The following is a 17,500-nucleotide window of genomic DNA, read 5'->3' on the forward strand; positions in this document are numbered from 1 at the left end:
ATAGGCACACACCTTGCAGTTCTTCTACACACACTTAAGCTAAAAACCCATTGTGTCACGTCAAAATTCTGCAAACCTATTACATATTCAGTGCGTCGGCATAGAAGCACTTTTTAATGCCACTAAAATGCACAAGTAGTTAGACTGAAGATGCAACCTGAATGAGTTTACAGTATGTACTCCACTTTATTAATGATTAGTACTGAAAAAGTGAGAACTACAAGAGTATTGGAAAATACTTTTTCCACTCTGAATGTAAAGCAGATTGTGTGACCATTGGCCAAAAACGACCACGAAGGGACTCGAACCCTCAATCTTCTGATCCGAAGTCAGACGCCTTATCCATTAGGCCACGTGATCATCCGTCCACCTGAGATGATTTTTATCATGTAGGTGGTATGCATGGATTGAGAACATATTATTGAAAGGTATTCAGGTTTACATCCCATAGTGTTCTTTCAGCTCTTTTCGCTGGAAGCACTTTTTTGGAATCTATATATTGAGAATTTTATGAGTACGATATGCTTTTGTTTTCCTTTTTCCATACAAACCTCTTTCCTCATGAGTTTAAAGCTCATTTGTATGCTCTACATAGCTCTGGACGTTTCCAGACGTGGAGTGAAACTGTTTTGAAAGTAGTACAAATTGCTCCTTCCTGCATATGCTAATTTTTCACACTCACATAGGTTGTATAAGTTTTATGAATCCTGGCTTGACCTATTCAAGTAGCTGAAAGCCTGTCACCACCTCTAGAAACAAGATTCACACCAATCCAATTCATATCATTTTTTCCAAAGGAATATGTTCTGGCCGGTCGAAAATGCATCTCACAAAAATAGGCATTTAAAAATCTACTTTGCAGTTTCAGAACACTAACATGACTGTGAAGTGTACACAAGTACAATGGGACCGTTTCAAAGTACCTAATCCCTCATAAACTTCTGAGAGGAAGCATGTAATAAATCTACCTAATTTTCTGGAAAAGGAAGAGGGAGGATTTTTGTTATCACCTCAGATGGGACTTGAACCCACAATCCCTGGCTTAGGAGGCCAGTGCCTTATCCATTAGGCCACTGAGGCACACATGCATAGCTCTTTTCTAGAGGCATTATTTAAATGTATTCTATGGTCAGACACCGGTGTGTGCACACAGGGCATTTCTCACTTCTCTCTATAAGTAAACTTCCCATTTTCATCCTCTTCCATCCCCGACTTTAACGCTCTCTTCTATGCTATAATGGAGACTTTGCAATTTTAGCAAGTGGAGAGAAATTGGAGAACCACTTTCGACTCCACACTTCTTCTTCACTTACTTCTTTTCTCAATATACTGGGCTTAGAAAATGGTATCAAGCCATCCTTATCATCAGTAGGACACGGAAAGAGGCACTAAGTCTCCTAACCAAGTTCAACCACACTCTGCAACTTAACCATTGCACTACAAATTAGGCAACGGGGGCATCAGCAAAGGCAGCCAATGTGCCGATCCTTTATACATTTTGTGTAGTACTTTTCTTACTCGGAGGCAAAATCAGCACTTTAACTGCCCAAATTATACAGATTTTACACATGTAGCACTCTATGCACACATAGGCACACACCTTGCAGTTCTTCTACACACACTTAAGCTAAAAACCCATTCTGTCACGTCAAAATTCTGCAAACCTATTACATATTCAGTGCGTCGGCATAGAAGCACTTTTTAATGCCACTAAAATGCACAAGTAGTTAGACTGAAGATGCAACCTGAATGAGTTTACAGTATGTACTTCACTTTATTAATGATTAGTAATGAGAAAGTGAGGACTACAAGAGTATTGGGAAAGGCTTTTTCCACTCTGAATGTAAAGCAGATTGTGTGACCATTGGCCAAAAACGACCACGAAGGGACTCGAACCCTCAATCTTCTGATCCGAAGTCAGACGCCTTATCCATTAGGCCACGCGGTCATCCGTCCACCTGAGATGATTTTTATCATGTAGGTGGTATGCATGGATGGAGAACATATTATTGAAAGGTATTCAGGTTTACATCCCATAGTGTTCATTCAGCTCTTTTCGCTGGAAGCACTTTTTTGGAATCTATATATTGAGAATTTTATGAGTACGATATGCTTTTGTTTTCCTTTTTCCATACAAACCTCTTTCCTCATAAGTTTAAAGCTCATTTGTATGCTCTACATAGCTCTGGACGTTTCCAGACGTGGAGTGAAACTGTTTTGAAAGTAGTACAAATTGCTCCTTCCTGCATATGCTAATTTTTCACACTCACATAGGTTGTATACGTTTTATGAATCCTGGCTTGACCTATTCAAGTAGCTGAAAGCCTGTCACCACCTCTAGAAACAAGATTCACACCAATCCAATTCATATCATTTTTTCCAAAGGAATATGTTCTGGCCGGTCGAAAATGCATCTCACAAAAATAGGCATTTAAAAATCTACTTTGCAGTTTCAGAACACTAACATGACTGTGAAGTGTACACAAGTAAAATGGGACCGTTTCAAAGTACCTAATCCCTCATAAACTTCTGAGAGGAAGCATGTAATAAATATACCTAATTTTCTGGAAAATAAAGAGGGAGGATTTTTGTTATCACCTCAGATGGGACTTGAACCCACAATCCCTGGCTTAGGAGGCCAGTGCCTTATCCATTAGGCCACTGAGGCACACATGCATAGCTCTTTTCTAGAGGCATTATTTAAATGTATTCTATGGTCAGACACCGGTGTGTGAACACAGGGCATTTCTCACTTCTCTCTATAAGTAAACTTCCCATTTTCATCCTCTTCCATCCCCGACTTTAACGCTCTCTTCTATGCTATAATGGAGACTTTGCAATTTTAGCAAGCGGAGAGAAATTGGAGAACCACTTTCGACTCCACACTTCTTCTTCACTTACTTCTTTTCTCAATATACTCGGCTTAGAAAATGGTATCAAGCCATCCTTATCATCAGTAGGACACAGAAAGAGGCACCAAGTCTCCTAACCAAGTTCAACCACACTCTGCAACTTAACCATTGCACTACAAATTAGGCAACGGGGGCATCAGCAAAGGCAGCCAATGTGCCGATCCTTTATACATTTTGTGTAGTACTTTTCTTACTCGGAGGCAAAATCAGCACTTTAACTGCCCAAATCATACAGATTTTACACATGTAGCACTCTATGCACACATAGGCACACACCTTACAGTTCTTCTACACACACTTAAGCTAAAAACCCATTCTGTCACGTCAAAATTCTGCAAACCTATTACATATTCAGTGCGTCGGCATAGAAGCACTTTTTAATGCCACTAAAATGCACAAGTAGTTAGACTGAAGATGCAACCTGAATGAGTTTACAGTATGTACTCCACTTTATTAATGATTAGTAATGAGAAAGTGAGGACTACAAGAGTATTGGAAAAGACTTTTTCCACTCTGAATGTAAAGCAGATTGTGTGACCATTTGCCAAAAACGACCACGAAGGGACTAGAACCCTCAATCTTCCGATCCGAAGTCAGACGCCTTATCCATTAGGCCACGCGGTCATCCGTACACCTGAGATGATTTTTATCATGTAGGTGGTATGCATGGATGGAGAACATATTATTGAAAGGTATTCAGGTTTACATCCCATAGTGTTCTTTCAGCTCTTTTCGCTGGAAGCACTTTTTTGGAATCTATATATTGAGTATTTTATGAGTACGATATGCTTTTGTTTTCCTTTTTGCATACAAACCTCTTTCCTCATGAGTTTAAAGCTCATTTGTATTCTCTACATAGCTCTGGAAGTTTCCAGTCGTGGAGTGAAACTGTTTTGAAAGTAGGACAAATTGCTCCTTCCTGCATATGCTAATTTTTCACACTCACATAGGTTGTATACGTTTTATGAATCCTGGCTTGACCTATTCAAGTAGCTGAAAGCCTGTCACCACCTCTAGAAACAAGATTCACACCAATCCAATTCAAATCATTTTTTCCAAAAGAATATGTTCTGGCCGGTCGAAAATGCATCTCACAAAAATAGGCATTTAAAAATGTACTTTGCAGTTTCAGAACACTAACATGACTGTGAAGTGTACACAAGTAAAATGGGACCGTTTCAAAGTACCTAATCCCTCATAAACTTCTGAGAGGAAGCATGTAATAAATCTACCTAATGTTCTGGAAAAGAAAGAGGGAGGATTTTTGTTATCACCTCAGATGGGACTTAATCCCACAATCCCTGGCTTAGGAGGCCAGTACCTTATCCATTAGGCCACTGAGGCACACATGCATAGCTCTTTTCTAGAGGCATTATTTAAATGTATTCTATGGTCAGACACCGGTGTGTGCACACAGGGCATTTCTCACTTCTCTCTATAAGTAAACTTCCCATTTTCATCCTCTTCCATCCCCGACTTTAACGCTCTCTTCTATGCTATAATGGAGACTTTGCAATTTTAGCAAGTGGAGAGAAATTGGAGAACCACTTTCGACTCCACACTTCTTCTTCACTTACTTCTTTTCTCAATATATTGGGCTTAGAAAATGGTATCAAGCCATCCTTATCATCAGTAGGACACGGAAAGAGGCACTAAGTCTCCTAACCAAGTTCAACCACACTCTGCAACTTAACCATTGCACTACAAATTAGGCAACGGGGGCATCAGCAAAGGCAGCCAATGTGCCGATCCTTTATACATTTTGTGTAGTACTTTTCTTACTCGGAGGCAAAACCAGCACTTTAACTGCCCAAATCATACAGATTTTACACATGTAGCACTCTATGCACACATAGGCACACACCTTGCAGTTCTTCTACACACACTTAAGCTAAAAACCCATTGTGTCACGTCAAAATTCTGCAAACCTATTACATATTCAGTGCGTCGGCATAGAAGCACTTTTTAATGCCACTAAAATGCACAAGTAGTTAGACTGAAGATGCAACCTGAATGAGTTTACAGTAGGTACTCCACTTTATTTATGATTAGTACTGAGAAAGTGAGGACTACAAGAGTATTGGAAAAGACTTTTTCCACTCTTAATGTAAAGCAGATTGTGTGACCATTGGCCAAAAACCACCACGAAGGGACTCGAACCCTCAATCTTCTGATCCGAAGTCAGACGTCTTATCCATTAGGCCACGCGGTCATCCGCCCACCTGAGATGATTTTTATCATGTAGGTGGTATGCATGGATGGAGAACATATTATTGAAAGGTATTCAGGTTTACATCCCATAGTGTTCTTTCAGCTCTTTTCGCTGGAAGCACTTTTTTGGAATCTATATATTGAGAATTTTATGAGTATGATATGCTTTTGTTTTCCTTTTTCCATACAAACCTCTTTCCTCATGAGTTTAAAGCTCATTTGTATTCTCTACCTAGCTCTGGAAGTTTCCAGACGTGGAGTGAAACTGTTTTGAAAGTAGGACAAATTGCTCCTTCCTGCATTTGCTAATTTTTCACACTCACATAGGTTGTATACGTTTTATGTATCCTGGCTTGACCTATTCAAGTAGCTGAAAGCCTGTCACCACCTCTAGAAACAAGATTCACACCAATCCAATTCAAATCATTTTTTCCAAAGGAATATGTTCTGGCCGGTCGAAAATGCATCTCACAAAAATAGGCATTTAAAAATCTACTTTGCAGTTTCAGATCACTAACATGACTGTGAAGTGTACACAAGTAAAATGGGACCGTTTCAAAGTACCTAATCCCTCATAAACTTCTGAGAGGAAGCATGTAATAAATCTACCTAATATTCTGGAAAAGAAAGAGGGAGGATTTTTGTTATCATCTCAGATGGGACTCGAACCCACAATCCCTGGCTTAGGAGGCCAGTGCCTTATCCACAGAGGCACACATGCATAGCTCTTTTCTAGAGACATTATTTAAATGTATTCTATGGTCAGACACCGGTGTGTGCACACAGGGCATTTCTCACTTCTCTCTATAAGTAAACTTCCCATTTTCATCCTCTTCCATCCCCGACTTTAACGCTCTCTTCTATGCTATAATGGAGACTTTGCACTTTTAGCAAGTGGAGAGAAATTGGAGAACCACTTTCGACTCCACACTTCTTCTTCACTTACTTCTTTTCTCAATATACTGGGCTTAGAAAATGGTATCAAGCCATCCTTATCATCAGCAGGACACGGAAAGAGGCACCAAGTCTCCTAACCAAGTTCAACCACACTCTGCAACTTAACCATTGCACTACAAATTAGGCAACGGGGGCATCAGCAAAGGCTGCCAATGTGCCGATCCTTTATACATTTTTTGTAGTACTTTTCTTACTCGGAGGCAAAATCAGCACTTTAACTGCCCAAATCATACAGACTTTACACATGTAGCACTCTATGCACACACCTTGCAGTTCTTCTACACACACTTAAGCTAAAAACCCATTCTGTCACGTCAAAATTCTGCAAACCTATTACATATTCAGTGCGTCGGCATAGAAGCACTCTTTAATGCCACTAAAATGCACAAGTAGTTAGACTGAAGATGCAACCTGAATGAGTTTACAGTATGCACTCCACTTTATTAATGATTAGTAATGAGAAAGTGAGGACTACAAGAGTATTGGAAAATACTTTTTCCACTCTGAATGTAAAGCAGATTGTGTGACCATTGGCCAAAAACGACCATGAAGGGACTCGAACCCTCAATCTTCTGATCCGAAGTCAGACACCTTATCCATTAGGCCACGCGGTCATCCGTTCACCTGAGATGATTTTTATCATGTAGGTGGTATGCATGGATGGAGAACATATTATTGAAAGGTATTCAGGTTTACATCCCATAGTGTTCTTTCAGCTCTTTTCGCTGGAAGCACTTTTTTGGAATCTATATATTGAGTATTTTATGAGTACGATATGCTTTTGTTTTCCTTTTTGCATACAAACCTCTTTCCTCATGAGTTTAAAGCTCATTTGTATTCTCTACATAGCTCTGGAAGTTTCCAGTCGTGGAGTGAAACTGTTTTGAAAGTAGGACAAATTGCTCCTTCCTGCATATGCTAATTTTTCACACTCACATAGGTTGTATACGTTTTATGAATCCTGGCTTGACCTATTCAAGTAGCTGAAAGCCTGTCACCACCTCTAGAAACAAGATTCACACCAATCCAATTCAAATCATTTTTTCCAAAAGAATATGTTCTGGCCGGTCGAAAATGCATCTCACAAAAATAGGCATTTAAAAATGTACTTTGCAGTTTCAGAACACTAACATGACTGTGAAGTGTACACAAGTAAAATGGGACCGTTTCAAAGTACCTAATCCCTCATAAACTTCTGAGAGGAAGCATGTAATAAATCTACCTAATGTTCTGGAAAAGAAAGAGGGAGGATTTTTGTTATCACCTCAGATGGGACTTAATCCCACAATCCCTGGCTTAGGAGGCCAGTACCTTATCCATTAGGCCACTGAGGCACACATGCATAGCTCTTTTCTAGAGGCATTATTTAAATGTATTCTATGGTCAGACACCGGTGTGTGCACACAGGGCATTTCTCACTTCTCTCTATAAGTAAACTTCCCATTTTCATCCTCTTCCATCCCCGACTTTAACGCTCTCTTCTATGCTATAATGGAGACTTTGCAATTTTAGCAAGTGGAGAGAAATTGGAGAACCACTTTCGACTCCACACTTCTTCTTCACTTACTTCTTTTCTCAATATATTGGGCTTAGAAAATGGTATCAAGCCATCCTTATCATCAGTAGGACACGGAAAGAGGCACTAAGTCTCCTAACCAAGTTCAACCACACTCTGCAACTTAACCATTGCACTACAAATTAGGCAATGGGGGCATCAGCAAAGGCAGCCAATGTGCCGATCCTTTATACATTTTGTGTAGTACTTTTCTTACTCGGAGGCAAAACCAGCACTTTAACTGCCCAAATCATACAGATTTTACACATGTAGCACTCTATGCACACATAGGCACACACCTTGCAGTTCTTCTACACACACTTAAGCTAAAAACCCATTGTGTCACGTCAAAATTCTGCAAACCTATTACATATTCAGTGCGTCGGCATAGAAGCACTTTTTAATGCCACTAAAATGCACAAGTAGTTAGACTGAAGATGCAACCTGAATGAGTTTACAGTATGTACTCCACTTTATTTATGATTAGTACTGAGAAAGTGAGGACTACAAGAGTATTGGAAAAGACTTTTTCCACTCTTAATGTAAAGCAGATTGTGTGACCATTGGCCAAAAACCACCACGAAGGGACTCGAACCCTCAATCTTCTGATCCGAAGTCAGACGTCTTATCCATTAGGCCACGCGGTCATCCGCCCACCTGAGATGATTTTTATCATGTAGGTGGTATGCATGGATGGAGAACATATTATTGAAAGGTATTCAGGTTTACATCCCATAGTGTTCTTTCAGCTCTTTTCGCTGGAAGCACTTTTTTGGAATCTATATATTGAGAATTTTATGAGTATGATATGCTTTTGTTTTCCTTTTTCCATACAAACCTCTTTCCTCATGAGTTTAAAGCTCATTTGTATTCTCTACCTAGCTCTGGAAGTTTCCAGACGTGGAGTGAAACTGTTTTGAAAGTAGGACAAATTGCTCCTTCCTGCATTTGCTAATTTTTCACACTCACATAGGTTGTATACGTTTTATGTATCCTGGCTTGACCTATTCAAGTAGCTGAAAGCCTGTCACCACCTCTAGAAACAAGATTCACACCAATCCAATTCAAATCATTTTTTCCAAAGGAATATGTTCTGGCCGGTCGAAAATGCATCTCACAAAAATAGGCATTTAAAAATCTACTTTGCAGTTTCAGATCACTAACATGACTGTGAAGTGTACACAAGTAAAATGGGACCGTTTCAAAGTACCTAATCCCTCATAAACTTCTGAGAGGAAGCATGTAATAAATCTACCTAATATTCTGGAAAAGAAAGAGGGAGGATTTTTGTTATCATCTCAGATGGGACTCGAACCCACAATCCCTGGCTTAGGAGGCCAGTGCCTTATCCACAGAGGCACACATGCATAGCTCTTTTCTAGAGACATTATTTAAATGTATTCTATGGTCAGACACCGGTGTGTGCACACAGGGCATTTCTCACTTCTCTCTATAAGTAAACTTCCCATTTTCATCCTCTTCCATCCCCGACTTTAACGCTCTCTTCTATGCTATAATGGAGACTTTGCACTTTTAGCAAGTGGAGAGAAATTGGAGAACCACTTTCGACTCCACACTTCTTCTTCACTTACTTCTTTTCTCAATATACTGGGCTTAGAAAATGGTATCAAGCCATCCTTATCATCAGCAGGACACGGAAAGAGGCACCAAGTCTCCTAACCAAGTTCAACCACACTCTGCAACTTAACCATTGCACTACAAATTAGGCAAGGGGGCATCAGCAAAGGCTGCCAATGTGCCGATCCTTTATACATTTTTTGTAGTACTTTTCTTACTCGGAGGCAAAATCAGCACTTTAACTGCCCAAATCATACAGACTTTACACATGTAGCACTCTATGCACACACCTTGCAGTTCTTCTACACACACTTAAGCTAAAAACCCATTCTGTCACGTCAAAATTCTGCAAACCTATTACATATTCAGTGCGTCGGCATAGAAGCACTCTTTAATGCCACTAAAATGCACAAGTAGTTAGACTGAAGATGCAACCTGAATGAGTTTACAGTATGCACTCCACTTTATTAATGATTAGTAATGAGAAAGTGAGGACTACAAGAGTATTGGAAAATACTTTTTCCACTCTGAATGTAAAGCAGATTGTGTGACCATTGGCCAAAAACGACCATGAAGGGACTCGAACCCTCAATCTTCTGATCCGAAGTCAGACACCTTATCCATTAGGCCACGCGGTCATCCGTTCACCTGAGATGATTTTTATCATGTAGGTGGTATGCATGGATGGAGAACATATTATTGAAAGGTATTCAGGTTTACATCCCATAGTGTTCTTTCAGCTCTTTTCGCTGGAAGCACTTTTTTGGAATCTATATATTGAGAATTTTATGAGTACGATATGCTTTTGTTTTCCTTTTTGCATACACATCCTCTCTCCTCATGAGTTTAAAGCTCATTTGTATGCTCTACATAGCTCAGGACGTTTCCAGACGTGGAGTGAAACTGTTTTGAAAGTAGTACAAATTGCTCCTTCCTGCATATGCTAATTTTTCACACTCACATAGGTTGTATAAGTTTTATGAATCCTGGCTTGACCTATTCAAGTAGCTGAAAGCCTGTCACCACCTCTAGAAACAAGATTCACACCAATCCAATTCAAATCATTTTTTCCAAAAGAATATGTTCTGGCCGGTCGAAAATGCATCTCACAAAAATAGGCATTTAAAAATCTACTTTGCAGTTTCAGAACACTAACATGACTGTGAAGTGTACACAAGTAAAATCTGACAGTTTCAAAGTACCTAATCCCTCATAAACTTCCGAGAGGAAGCATGTAATAAATCTACCTAATTTTCTGGAAAAGAAAGAGGGTGGATTTTTGTTATCACCTCAGATGGGACTTAAACCCACAATCCCTGGCTTAGGAGGCCAGTGCCTTATCAATTAGGCCACTGAGGCACACATGCATAGCTCATTTCTAGAGGCATTATTTAAATGTATTCTATGGTCAGACACCGGTGTGTGCACACAGGGCATTTCTCACTTCTCTCTATAAGTAAACTTCCCATTTTCATCCTCTTCCATCCCCGACTTTAACACTCTCTTCTATGCTATAATGGAGACTTTGCAATTTTAGCAAGTGGAGAGAAATTGGAGAACCACTTTCGACTCCACACTTCTTCTTCACTTACTTCTTTTCTCAATATACTGGGCTTAGAAAATGGTATCAAGCCATCCTTATCATCAGTAGGACACGGAAAGAGGCACTAAGTCTCCTAACCAAGTTCAACCACACTCTGCAACTTAACCATTGCACTACAAATTAGGCAACGGGGGCATCAGCAAAGGCAGCCAATGTACCGATCCTTTATACATTTTGTGTAGTACTTTTCTTACTCGGAGGCAAAATCAGCACTTTAACTGCCCAAATCATACAGATTTTACACATGTAGCACTCTATGCACACATAGGCACACACCTTGCAGTTCTTCTACACACACTTAAGCTAAAAACCCATTGTGTCACGTCAAAATTCTGCAAACCTATTACATATTCAGTGCGTCGGCATAGAAGCACTTTTTAATGCCACTAAAATGCACAAGTAGTTAGACTGAAGATGCAACCTGAATGAGTTTACAGTATGTACTCCACTTTATTAATGATTAGTACTGAGAAAGTGAGGACTACAAGAGTATTGGAAAATACTTTTTCCACTCTGAATGTAAAGCAGATTGTGTGACCATTGGCCAAAAACGACCACGAAGGGACTCGAACCCTCAATCTTCTGATCCGAAGTCAGACGCCTTATCCATTAGGCCACGTGATCATCCGTCCACCTGAGATGATTTTTATCATGTAGGTGGTATGCATGGATTGAGAACATATTATTGAAAGGTATTCAGGTTTACATCCCATAGTGTTCTTTCAGCTCTTTTCGCTGGAAGCACTTTTTTGGAATCTATATATTGAGAATTTTATGAGTACGATATGCTTTTGTTTTCCTTTTTCCATACAAACCTCTTTCCTCATGAGTTTAAAGCTCATTTGTATGCTCTACATAGCTCTGGACGTTTCCAGACGTGGAGTGAAACTGTTTTGAAAGTAGTACAAATTGCTCCTTCCTGCATATGCTAATTTTTCACACTCACATAGGTTGTATAAGTTTTATGAATCCTGGCTTGACCTATTCAAGTAGCTGAAAGCCTGTCACCACCTCTAGAAACAAGATTCACACCAATCCAATTCATATCATTTTTTCCAAAGGAATATGTTCTGGCCGGTCGAAAATGCATCTCACAAAAATAGGCATTTAAAAATCTACTTTGCAGTTTCAGAACACTAACATGACTGTGAAGTGTACACAAGTACAATGGGACCGTTTCAAAGTACCTAATCCCTCATAAACTTCTGAGAGGAAGCATGTAATAAATCTACCTAATTTTCTGGAAAAGAAAGAGGGAGGATTTTTGTTATCACCTCAGATGGGACTTGAACCCACAATCCCTGGCTTAGGAGGCCAGTGCCTTATCCATTAGGCCACTGAGGCACACATGCATAGCTCTTTTCTAGAGGCATTATTTAAATGTATTCTATGGTCAGACACCGGTGTGTGCACACAGGGCATTTCTCACTTCTCTCTATAAGTAAACTTCCCATTTTCATCCTCTTCCATCCCCGACTTTAACGCTCTCTTCTATGCTATAATGGAGACTTTGCAATTTTAGCAAGTGGAGAGAAATTTGAGAACCACTTTCGACTCCACACTTCTTCTTCACTTACTTCTTTTCTCAATATACTGGGCTTAGAAAATGGTATCAAGCCATCCTTATCATCAGTAGGACACGGAAAGAGGCACTAAGTCTCCTAACCAAGTTCAACCACACTCTGCAACTTAACCATTGCACTACAAATTAGGCAACGGGGGCATCAGCAAAGGCAGCCAATGTGCCGATCCTTTATACATTTTGTGTAGTACTTTTCTTACTCGGAGGCAAAATCAGCACTTTAACTGCCCAAATTATACAGATTTTACACATGTAGCACTCTATGCACACATAGGCACACACCTTGCAGTTCTTCTACACACACTTAAGCTAAAAACCCATTCTGTCACGTCAAAATTCTGCAAACCTATTACATATTCAGTGCGTCGGCATAGAAGCACTTTTTAATGCCACTAAAATGCACAAGTAGTTAGACTGAAGATGCAACCTGAATGAGTTTACAGTATGTACTTCACTTTATTAATGATTAGTAATGAGAAAGTGAGGACTACAAGAGTATTGGGAAAGGCTTTTTCCACTCTGAATGTAAAGCAGATTGTGTGACCATTGGCCAAAAACGACCACGAAGGGACTCGAACCCTCAATCTTCTGATCCGAAGTCAGACGCCTTATCCATTAGGCCACGCGGTCATCCGTCCACCTGAGAGGATTTTTATCATGTAGGTGGTATGCATGGATGGAGAACATATTATTGAAAGGTATTCAGGTTTACATCCCATAGTGTTCATTCAGCTCTTTTCGCTGGAAGCACTTTTTTGGAATCTATATATTGAGAATTTTATGAGTACGATATGCTTTTGTTTTCCTTTTTCCATACAAACCTCTTTCCTCATAAGTTTAAAGCTCATTTGTATGCTCTACATAGCTCTGGACGTTTCCAGACGTGGAGTGAAACTGTTTTGAAAGTAGTACAAATTGCTCCTTCCTGCATATGCTAATTTTTCACACTCACATAGGTTGTATAAGTTTTATGAATCCTGGCTTCACCTATTCAAGTAGCTGAAAGCCTGTCACCACCTCTAGAAACAAGATTCACACCAATCCAATTCATATCATTTTTTCCAAAGGAATATGTTCTGGCCGGTCGAAAATGCATCTCACAAAAATAGGCATTTAAAAATCTACTTTGCAGTTTCAGAACACTAACATGACTGTGAAGTGTACACAAGTAAAATGGGACCGTTTCAAAGTACCTAATCCCTCATAAACTTCTGAGAGGAAGCATGTAATAAATCTACCTAATTTTCTGGAAAATAAAGAGGGAGGATTTTTGTTATCACCTCAGATGGGACTTGAACCCACAATCCCTGGCTTAGGAGGCCAGTGCCTTATCGATTAGGCCACTGAGGCACACATGCATAGCTCTTTTCTAGAGGCATTATTTAAATGTATTCTATGGTCAGACACCGGTGTGTGAACACAGGGCATTTCTCACTTCTCTCTATAAGTAAACTTCCCATTTTCATCCTCTTCCATCCCCGACTTTAACGCTCTCTTCTATGCTATAATGGAGACTTTGCAATTTTAGCAAGCGGAGAGAAATTGGAGAACCACTTTCGACTCCACACTTCTTCTTCACTTACTTCTTTTCTCAATATACTCGGCTTAGAAAATGGTATCAAGCCATCCTTATCATCAGTAGGACACAGAAAGAGGCACCAAGTCTCCTAACCAAGTTCAACCACACTCTGCAACTTAACCATTGCACTACAAATTAGGCAACGGGGGCATCAGCAAAGGCAGCCAATGTGCCGATCCTTTATACATTTTGTGTAGTACTTTTCTTACTCGGAGGCAAAATCAGCACTTTAACTGCCCAAATCATACAGATTTTACACATGTAGCACTCTATGCACACATAGGCACACACCTTACAGTTCTTCTACACACACTTAAGCTAAAAACCCATTCTGTCACGTCAAAATTCTGCAAACCTATTACATATTCAGTGCGTCGGCATAGAAGCACTTTTTAATGCCACTAAAATGCACAAGTAGTTAGACTGAAGATGCAACCTGAATGAGTTTACAGTATGTACTCCACTTTATTAATGATTAGTAATGAGAAAGTGAGGACTACAAGAGTATTGGAAAAGACTTTTTCCACTCTGAATGTAAAGCAGATTGTGTGACCATTTGCCAAAAACGACCACGAAGGGACTCGAACCCTCAATATTCCGATCCGAAGTCAGACGCCTTATCCATTAGGCCACGCGGTCATCCGTACACCTGAGATGATTTTTATCATGTAGGTGGTATGCATGGATGGAGAACATATTATTGAAAGGTATTCAGGTTTACATCCCATAGTGTTCTTTCAGCTCTTTTCGCTGGAAGCACTTTTTTGGAATCTATATATTGAGTATTTTATGAGTACGATATGCTTTTGTTTTCCTTTTTGCATACAAACCTCTTTCCTCATGAGTTTAAAGCTCATTTGTATTCTCTACATAGCTCTGGAAGTTTCCAGTCGTGGAGTGAAACTGTTTTGAAAGTAGGACAAATTGCTCCTTCCTGCATATGCTAATTTTTCACACTCACATAGGTTGTATACGTTTTATGAATCCTGGCTTGACCTATTCAAGTAGCTGAAAGCCTGTCACCACCTCTAGAAACAAGATTCACACCAATCCAATTCAAATCATTTTTTCCAAAAGAATATGTTCTGGCCGGTCGAAAATGCATCTCACAAAAATAGGCATTTAAAAATGTACTTTGCAGTTTCAGAACACTAACATGACTGTGAAGTGTACACAAGTAAAATGGGACCGTTTCAAAGTACCTAATCCCTCATAAACTTCTGAGAGGAAGCATGTAATAAATCTACCTAATGTTCTGGAAAAGAAAGAGGGAGGATTTTTGTTATCACCTCAGATGGGACTTAATCCCACAATCCCTGGCTTAGGAGGCCAGTACCTTATCCATTAGGCCACTGAGGCACACATGCATAGCTCTTTTCTAGAGGCATTATTTAAATGTATTCTATGGTCAGACACCGGTGTGTGCACACAGGGCATTTCTCACTTCTCTCTATAAGTAAACTTCCCATTTTCATCCTCTTCCATCCCCGACTTTAACGCTCTCTTCTATGCTATAATGGAGACTTTGCAATTTTAGCAAGTGGAGAGAAATTGGAGAACCACTTTCGACTCCACACTTCTTCTTCACTTACTTCTTTTCTCAATATACTCGGCTTAGAAAATGGTATCAAGCCATCCTTATCATCAGTAGGGCACGGAAAGAGGCACCAAGTCTCCTAACCAAGTTCAACCACACTCTGCAACATAACCATTGCACTACAAATTAGGCAACGGGGGCATCAGCAAAGGCAGCCAATGTGCCGATCCTTTATACATTTTGTGTAGTACTTTTCTTACTCGGAGGCAAAATCAGCACTTTAACTGCCCAAATCATACAGATTTTACACATGTAGCACTCTATGCACACATAGGCACACACCTTACAGTTCTTCTACACACACTTAAGCTAAAAACCCATTCTGTCACGTCAAAATTCTGCAAACCTATTACATATTCAGTGCGTCGGCATAGAAGCACTTTTTAATGCCACTAAAATGCACAAGTAGTTAGACTGAAGATGCAACCTGAATGAGTTTACAGTATGTACTCCACTTTATTAATGATTAGTAATGAGAGAGTGAGGACTACAAGAGTATTGGAAAAGACTTTTTCCACTCTGAATGTAAAGCAGATTGTGTGACCATTGGCCAAAAACGACCACGAAGGGACTCGAACCCTCAATCTTCCGATCCGAAGTCAGACGCCTTATCCATTAGGCCACGCGGTCATCCGTACACCGGAGATGATTTTTATCATGTAGGTGGTATGCATGGATGGAGAACATATTATTGAAAGGTATTCAGGTTTACATCCCATAGTGTTCTTTCAGCTCTTTTCGCTGGAAGCACTTTTTTGGAATCTATATATTGAGAATTTTATGAGTACGATATGCTTTTGTTTTCCTTTTTCCATACAAACCTCTTTCCTCATGAGTTTAAAGCTCATTTGTATTCTCTACATAGCTCTGGAAGTTTCCAGACGTGGAGTGAAACTGTTTTGAAAGTAGGACAAATTGCTCCTTCCTGCATATGCTAATTTTTCACACTCACATAGGTTGTATACGTTTTATGTATCCTGGCTTGACCTATTCAAGTAGCTGAAAGCCTGTCACCACCTCTAGAAACAAGATTCACACCAATCCAATTCAAATCATTTTTTCCAAAGGAATATGTTCTGGCCGGTCGAAAATGCATCTCACAAAAATAGGCATTTAAAAATATACTTTGCAGTTTCAGAACACTAACATGACTGTGAAGTGTACACAAGTAAAATGGGACTGTTTCAAAGTAACTAATCCCTCATAAACTTCTGAGAGGAAGCATGTAATAAATCTACCTAATTTTCTGGAAAAGATAGAGGGAGGATTTTTGTTATCACCTCAGATGGGACTCAAACCCACAATCCCTGGCTTAGGAGGCCAGTGCCTTATCCATTAGGCCACTGGGGCACACATGCATAGCTCTTTTCTAGAGGCATTATTTAAATGTATTCTATGGTCAGACACAGGTGTGTGCACACAGGGCATTTCTCACTTCTCTCTATAAAGTAAACTTCCCATTTTCATCCTCTTCCATCCCCGACTTTAACGCTCTCTTCTATGCTATAATGGAGTCTTTGCAATTTTAGCAAGTGGAGAGAAATTGGAGAACCACTTTCGACTCCACACTTCTTCTTCACTTACTTCTTTTCTCAATATACTGGGCTTAGAAAATGGTATCAAGCCATCCTTATCATCAGCAGGACACGGAAAGAGGCACCAAGTCTCCTAACCAAGTTCAACCACACTCTGCAACTTAACCATTGCACTACAAATTAGGCAACGGGGGCATCAGCAAAGGCAGCCAATGTGCCGATCCTTTATACATTTTGTGTAGTACTTTTCTTACTCGGAGGCAAAATCAGCACTTTAACTGCCCAAATCATACAGATTTTACACATGTAGCACTCTATGCACACATAGGCACACACCTTGCAGTTCTTCTACACACACTTAAGCTAAAAACCCATTCTGTCACGTCAAAAT

General features: G+C 39.8%; 9 non-coding genes across 9 annotated transcripts; all 9 read right to left on the reverse strand.

Annotated features, from left to right (window-relative positions):
* Positions 1-287: 287 nt before the first annotated feature.
* Positions 288-360, reverse strand: TRNAR-UCG (transfer RNA arginine (anticodon UCG)). The gene has a single exon. It is a non-coding gene; the product is annotated as a tRNA-Arg (tRNA).
* A 647-nt stretch (positions 361-1,007) lies between these two features.
* On the reverse strand, positions 1,008-1,080 carry TRNAR-CCU (transfer RNA arginine (anticodon CCU)). Its single transcript has one exon. It is a non-coding gene; the product is annotated as a tRNA-Arg (tRNA).
* A 795-nt stretch (positions 1,081-1,875) lies between these two features.
* TRNAR-UCG (transfer RNA arginine (anticodon UCG)) lies at positions 1,876-1,948 on the reverse strand. Its single transcript has one exon. It is a non-coding gene; the product is annotated as a tRNA-Arg (tRNA).
* Positions 1,949-2,595: 647 nt separating this feature from the next.
* TRNAR-CCU (transfer RNA arginine (anticodon CCU)) lies at positions 2,596-2,668 on the reverse strand. The gene has a single exon. It is a non-coding gene; the product is annotated as a tRNA-Arg (tRNA).
* An 8,699-nt stretch (positions 2,669-11,367) lies between these two features.
* Positions 11,368-11,440, reverse strand: TRNAR-UCG (transfer RNA arginine (anticodon UCG)). The gene has a single exon. It is a non-coding gene; the product is annotated as a tRNA-Arg (tRNA).
* A 647-nt stretch (positions 11,441-12,087) lies between these two features.
* On the reverse strand, positions 12,088-12,160 carry TRNAR-CCU (transfer RNA arginine (anticodon CCU)). Its single transcript has one exon. It is a non-coding gene; the product is annotated as a tRNA-Arg (tRNA).
* Positions 12,161-12,955: 795 nt separating this feature from the next.
* TRNAR-UCG (transfer RNA arginine (anticodon UCG)) lies at positions 12,956-13,028 on the reverse strand. The gene has a single exon. It is a non-coding gene; the product is annotated as a tRNA-Arg (tRNA).
* Positions 13,029-13,675: 647 nt separating this feature from the next.
* TRNAR-CCU (transfer RNA arginine (anticodon CCU)) lies at positions 13,676-13,748 on the reverse strand. The gene has a single exon. It is a non-coding gene; the product is annotated as a tRNA-Arg (tRNA).
* A 2,383-nt stretch (positions 13,749-16,131) lies between these two features.
* On the reverse strand, positions 16,132-16,204 carry TRNAR-UCG (transfer RNA arginine (anticodon UCG)). The gene has a single exon. It is a non-coding gene; the product is annotated as a tRNA-Arg (tRNA).
* Between the last annotated feature and the right edge of the window lie 1,296 nt (positions 16,205-17,500).

This window comes from Triturus cristatus, chromosome 4_1, assembly GCF_964204655.1.
Source record: "Triturus cristatus chromosome 4_1, aTriCri1.1, whole genome shotgun sequence".
NCBI lineage: Eukaryota > Metazoa > Chordata > Amphibia > Caudata > Salamandridae > Triturus > Triturus cristatus.